Here is a 7,275-nt window from a genome sequence, read left to right on the forward strand (position 1 = left end):
AATGGGATGCTGCATGGAGATGAATCTTGATCTTCTTCATCTCCCATCTTAATACAGCATCCCTACTTAAAGGCATCTCGGACTTAGTCGATTTTTCATAAATTCTAAGAAATTCATATGTTAGGATGCTGGGAGATGAATGGGATGCTGCATGGAGATGAATCTTGATCTCCTACATCTCCCATCTCAATACAGCATCCCTACTTAAAGGCATCTCGGACTTAGTCGATTTTTCATAAATTCATAGAAATTCATATGTTAGGATGCTGGGAGATGAATGGGATGCTGCATGGAGATGAATCTTGATCTCCTACATCTCCCATCTTAATACAGCATCCCTACTTAAAGCCATCTCGGACTTAGTCGATTTTTCATAAATTCTAAGAAATTCATATGTTAGGATGCTGCGAGATGGATGGGATGCTGCATGGAGATGAATCTTGATCTCCTACATCTCCCATCTCAATACAGCATCCCTACTTAAAGGCATCTCGGACTTAGTCGATTTTTCAAAAATTCATAGAAATTCATATGTTAGGATGCTGCGAGATGAATGGGATGCTGCGTGGAGATGAATCTTGATCTCCTACATCTCTCATCTCAATACAGCATCCCTACTTAAAGGCATCTCGGACTTAGTCGATTTTTCATAAATTCTAAGAAATTCATATGTTAGGATGCTGCGAGATGAATGGGATGCTGCATGGAGATAAATCTTGATCTTCTTCATCTCCCATCTTAATACAGCATCCCTACTTAAAGGCATCTCGGACTTAGTCGATTTTTAATAAATTCTAAGAAAAACATATGTTTGGATGCTGCGAGATGAATGGGATGCTGCATGGAGATGAATCTTGATCTTCTTCATCTCCCGTCTTAATACAGCATCCCTACTTAAAGGCATCTCGGACTTAGTCGATTTTTCATAAATTCTAAGAAAAACATATGTTAGGATGCTGCGAGATGAATGGGATGTTGCATGGAGATGTATCTTGATCTCCTACATCTCCCATCTCAATACAGCATCCCTACTTAAAGGCATCTCGGACTTAGTCGATTTTTCATAAATTCTAAGAAATTCATATGTTAGGATGCTGGGAGATGAATGGGATGCTGCATGGAGATGAATCTTGATCTCCTACATCTCCCATCTTAATACAGCATCCCTACTTAAAGCCATCTCGGACTTAGTCGATTTTTCATAAATTCTAAGAAATTCATATGTTAGGATGCTGGGAGATGAATGGGATGCTGCATGGAGATGAATCTTGATCTCCTACATCTCCCATCTCAATACAGCATCCCTACTTAAAGGCATCTCGGACTTAGTCGATTTTTCATAAATTCATAGAAATTCATATGTTAGGATGCTGCGAGATGAATGGGATGCTGCATGGAGATGAATCTTGATCTTCTTCATCTCCCATCTTAATACAGCATCCCTGCTTAAAGGCATCTCGGACTTAGTCGATTTTTCATAAATTCATAGAAATTCATATGTTAGGATGCTGCGAGATGAATGGGATGCTGCATGGAGATGAATCTTGATCTCCTACATCTCTCATCTCAATACAGCATCCCTACTTAAAGCCATGTCGGACTTAGTCGATTTTTCATAAATTCATAGAAATTCATATGTTAGGATGCTGCGAGATGAATGGGATGCTGCACGGAGATGAATCTTGATCTCCTACATCTCTCATCTCAATACAGCATCCCTACTTAAAGGCATCTCGGACTTAGTCGATTTTTCTTAAATTCTAAGAAAAACATATGTTAGGATGCTGGGAGATGAATGGGATGCTGCATGGAGATGAATTTAGATCTTCTTCATCTCCCATCCTAATACAGCATCCCTACCTAAAGGCATCTCGGACTTAGTCGATTTTTCATAAATTCTAAGAAAAACATATGTTAGGATGCTGGGAGATGAATGGGATGCTGCATGGAGATGAATCTTGATCTTCTCCATCTCCCATCTGCATACAGCATCCCTACTTAAAGGCATCTCGGACTTAGTCGATTTTTCATAAATTCATAGAAATTCATATGTTAGGATGCTGCGAGATGAATGGGATGCTGCATGCAGATGAATATTGATCTCCTACATCTCCCGTCTCAATACAGCATCCCTACTTAAAGCCATCTCGGACTTAGTCGATTTTTCATAAATTCTAAGAAAAACATATGTTAGGATGCTGCGAGATGAATGGGATGCTGCATGGAGATGAATCTTGATCTTCTTCAGCTCCCATCTTAATACAGCATCCCTACTTAAATGCATCTCGGACTTAGTCGATTTTTCATAAATTCTAAAAAATTCATATGTAAGGATGCTGCGAGATGAATGGGATGCTGCATGGAGATGAATCTTGATCTTCTTCATCTCCCATCTTAATACAGCATCCCTACTTAAAGGCATTTCGGACTTAGTCGATTTTTCATAAATTCTAAGAAAAATATATGTTAGGATGCTGCGAAAGGAATGGGATGCTGCATGGAGATGAATCTTGATCTTCTTCATCTCCCATCTCAATACAGCATCCCTACTTAAAGCCATCTCGGTCTTAGTCGATTTTTCATAAATTCATAGAAATTCATATGTTAGGATGCTGGGAGATGAATGGGATGCTGCATGGAGATGAATCTTGATCTCCTACATCTCTCATCTCAATACAGCATCCCTACTTAAAGGCATCTCGGACTTAGTCGATTTTTCATAAATTCATAGAAATTCATATGTTAGGATGCTGCGAGATGAATGGGATGCTGCATGGAGATGAATCTTGATCTACTTCATCTCCCATCTTAATACAGCATTCCTACTTAAATGCATCTCGGACTTAGTCGATTTTTCATAAATTCATAGAAATTCATATGTTAGGATGCTGCGAGATGAATGGGATGCTGCATGGAGATGAATCTTGATCTTCTTCATCTCCGATCTTAATACAGCATCCCTACTTAAAGCCACCTCGGACTTAGTCGATTTTTCATAAATTCTAAGAAATTCATATGTTAGGATGCTGGGAGATGAATGGGATGCTGCATGGAGATGAATCTTGATCTCCTACATCTCCCATCTCAAAACAGCATCCCTGCTTAAAGGCATCTTGGACTTAGTCGATTTTTCATAAATTCTAAGAAATTCATATGTTAGGATGCTGGGAGATGAATGGGACGCTGCATGGTGATGAATCTTGATCTCCTACATCTCTCATCTCAATACAGCATCCCTACTTAAAGCCATCTCGGACTTAGTCGGTTTTTCATAAATTCATAGAAATTCATATGTTAGGATGCTGGGAGATGAATGGAATGCTGCATGGAGATGAATCTGGATCTCCTACATCTCCCATCTTAATACAGCATCCCTACTTAAAGCCATCTCGGACTTAGTCGATTTTTCATAAATTCTAAGAAATTCATATGTTAGGATGCTGGGAGATGAATGGGATGCTGCATGGAGATGAATCTTGATCTTCTTCATCTCCGATCTTAATACAGCATCCCTACTTAAATGCATCTCGGACTAAGTCGATTTTTCATAAATTCTAAGAAATTCATATGTAAGGATGCTGGGAGATAAATGGGATGCTGCATGGAGATGAATCTTGATCTCCTACATATCCCATCTTAATACAGCATCCCTACTTAAAGCCATCTCGGACTTAGTCGATTTTTCATAAATTCTAAGAAATTCATATGTTAGGATGCTGGGAGATGAATGGGATGCTGCATGGAGATGAATCTTGATCTTCTTCATCTCCGATCTTAATACAGCATCCCTACTTAAAGCCATCTCGGACTAAGTCGATTTTTCATAAATTCTAAGAAATTCATATGTTAGGATGCTGGGAGATGAATGGGATGCTGCATGGAGATGCATCTTGATCTCCTACATCTCCCATCTTAATACAGCATCCCTACTTAAAGGCATCTGGGACTTAGTCGATTTTTCATAAATTCTAAGAAAAACATATGTTAGGATGCTGCGAGATGAATGGGATGCTGCATGGAGATGAATCTTGATCTTCTTCATCTCCCATCTTAATACAGCATCCCTACTTAAAGGCATCTCGGACTTAGTCGATTTTTCATAAATTCTTAGAAATTCATATGTTAGGATGCTGGGAGATGAATGGGATGCTGCATGGAGATGAATCTTGATCTTCTTCATCTCCCATCTTTATACAGCATCCCTACTTAAAGGCATCTCGGACTTAGTCGATTTTTCATAAATTCTAAGAAATTCATATGTTAGGATGCTGGGAGATAAATGGGATGCTGCATGGAGATGAATCTTGATCTCCTACATCTCCCATCTCAATACAGCATCCCTACTTAAAGGCATCTCGGACCTAGTCGATTTTTCATAAATTCATAGAAATTCATATGTTAGGATGCTGCGAGATGAATGGGATGCTGCATGGAGATGAATCTTGATCTCCTACATCTCTCATCTCAATACAGCATCCCTACTTAAAGCCATCTCGGACTTAGTCGATTTTTCATAAATTCATAGAAATTCATATGTTAGGATGCTGCGAGATGAATGGGATGCTGCATGGAGATGAATCTTGATCTACTTCATTTCCCATCTTAATACAGCATCCCTACTTAAATGCATCTCGGACTTAGTCGATTTTTCATAAATTCTAAGAAAATCATATGTTAGGATGCTGCGAGATGAATGGGATGCTGCATGGAGATGAATCTTGATCTTCTTCATCTCCCATCTTAATACAGCATCCCTACTTAAAGGCATCTCGGACTTAGTCGATTTTTCATAAATTCTAAGAAATTCATATGTTAGGATGCTGGGAGATGAATGGGATGCTGCATGGAGATGAATCTGGATCTCCTACATCTCCCATCTCAATACAGCATCCCTACTTAAAGGCATCTCGGACTTAGTCGATTTTTCATAAATTCATAGAAATTCTTATGTTAGGATGCTGCGAGATGAATGGGATGCTGCATGGAGATGAATCTTGATCTACTTCATCTCCCATCCTAATACAGCATCCCTACTTAAATGCATCTCGGACTTAGTCGATTTTTCATAAATTCTAAGAAAAACATATGTTAGGATGCTGCGAGATGAATGGGATGCTGCATGGAGATGAATCTTGATCTTCTTCATCTCCCATCTTAATACAGCATCCCTACTTAAAGGCATCTCAGACTTAGTCGATTTTTCATAAATTCTAAGAAATTCATATGTTAGGATGCTGGGAGATGAATGGGATGCTGCATGGAGATGAATCTTGATCTCCTACATCTCCCATCTCAATACAGCATCCCTACTTAAAGGCATCTCGGACTTAGTCGATTTTTCATAAATTCATAGAAATTCATATGTTAGGATGCTGGGAGATGAATGGGATGCTGCATGGAGATGAATCTTGATCTCCTACATCTCTCATCTCAATACAGCATCCCTACTTAAAGCCATCTCGGACTTAGTCGATTTTTCATAAATTCATAGTAATTCATATGTTAGGATGCTGCGAGATGAATGGGATGCTGCATGGAGATGAATCTTGATCTTCTTCATCTCCCATCTTAATACAGCATCCCTACTTAAAGGCATCTCGGACTTAGTCGATTTTTCATAAATTCATAGAAATTCATATGTTAGGATGCTGCGAGATGAATGGGATGCTGCATGCAGATGAATATTGATCTCCTACATCTCCCGTCTCAATACAGCATCCCTACTTAAAGGCATCTCGGACTTAGTCGATTTTTCATAAATTCATAGAAATTCATATGTTAGGAAGCTGGGAGATGAATGGGATGCTGCATGGAGATGAATCTTGATCTCCTACATCTCCCATCTTAATACAGCATCCCTACTTAAAGCCATCTCGGACTTAGTCGATTTTTCATAAATTCTAAGAAATTCATATGTTAGGATGCTGCGAGATGGATGGGATGCTGCATGGAGATGAATCTTGATCTCCTACATCTCCCATCTCAATACAGCATCCCTACTTAAAGGCATCTCGGACTTAGTCGATTTTTCAAAAATTCATAGAAATTCATATGTTAGGATGCTGCGAGATGAATGGGATGCTGCATGGAGATAAATCTTGATCTTCTTCATCTCCCATCTTAATACAGCATCCCTACTTAAAGGCATCTCGGACTTAGTCGATTTTTAATAAATTCTAAGAAAAACATATGTTTGGATGCTGCGAGATGAATGGGATGCTGCATGGAGATGAATCTTGATCTTCTTCATCTCCCGTCTTAATACAGCATCCCTACTTAAAGGCATCTCGGACTTAGTCGATTTTTCATAAATTCTAAGAAAAACATATGTTAGGATGCTGCGAGATGAATGGGATGTTGCATGGAGATGTATCTTGATCTCCTACATCTCCCATCTCCATACAGCATCCCTACTTAAAGGCATCTCGGACTTAGTCGATTTTTCATAAATTCTAAGAAATTCATATGTTAGGATGCTGGGAGATGAATGGGATGCTGCATGGAGATGAATCTTGATCTCCTACATCTCCCATCTTAATACAGCATCCCTACTTAAAGCCATCTCGGACTTAGTCGATTTTTCATAAATTCTAAGAAATTCATATGTTAGGATGCTGGGAGATGAATGGGATGCTGCATGGAGATGAATCTTGATCTCCTACATCTCCCATCTCAATACAGCATCCCTACTTAAAGGCATCTCGGACTTAGTCGATTTTTCATAAATTCATAGAAATTCATATGTTAGGATGCTGCGAGATGAATGGGATGCTGCATGGAGATGAATCTTGATCTTCTTCATCTCCCATCTTAATACAGCATCCCTACTTAAAGGCATCTCGGACTTAGTCGATTTTTCATAAATTCATAGAAATTCATATGTTAGGATGCTGCGAGATGAATGGGATGCTGCATGGAGATGAATCTTGATCTCCTACATCTCTCATCTCAATACAGCATCCCTACTTAAAGCCATGTCGGACTTAGTCGATTTTTCATAAATTCATAGAAATTCATATGTTAGGATGCTGCGAGATGAATGGGATGCTGCACGGAGATGAATCTTGATCTCCTACATCTCTCATCTCAATACAGCATCCCTACTTAAAGGCATCTCGGACTTAGTCGATTTTTCATAAATTCTAAGAAAAACATATGTTAGGATGCTGGGAGATGAATGGGATGCTGCATGGAGATGAATTTAGATCTTCTTCATCTCCCATCCTAATACAGCATCCCTACCTAAAGGCATCTCGGACTTAGTCGATTTTTCAT

This window comes from Anopheles ziemanni (assembly GCF_943734765.1).
Source record: "Anopheles ziemanni chromosome X unlocalized genomic scaffold, idAnoZiCoDA_A2_x.2 X_unloc_30, whole genome shotgun sequence".
Classification (NCBI taxonomy): Eukaryota; Metazoa; Arthropoda; class Insecta; order Diptera; family Culicidae; genus Anopheles; species Anopheles ziemanni.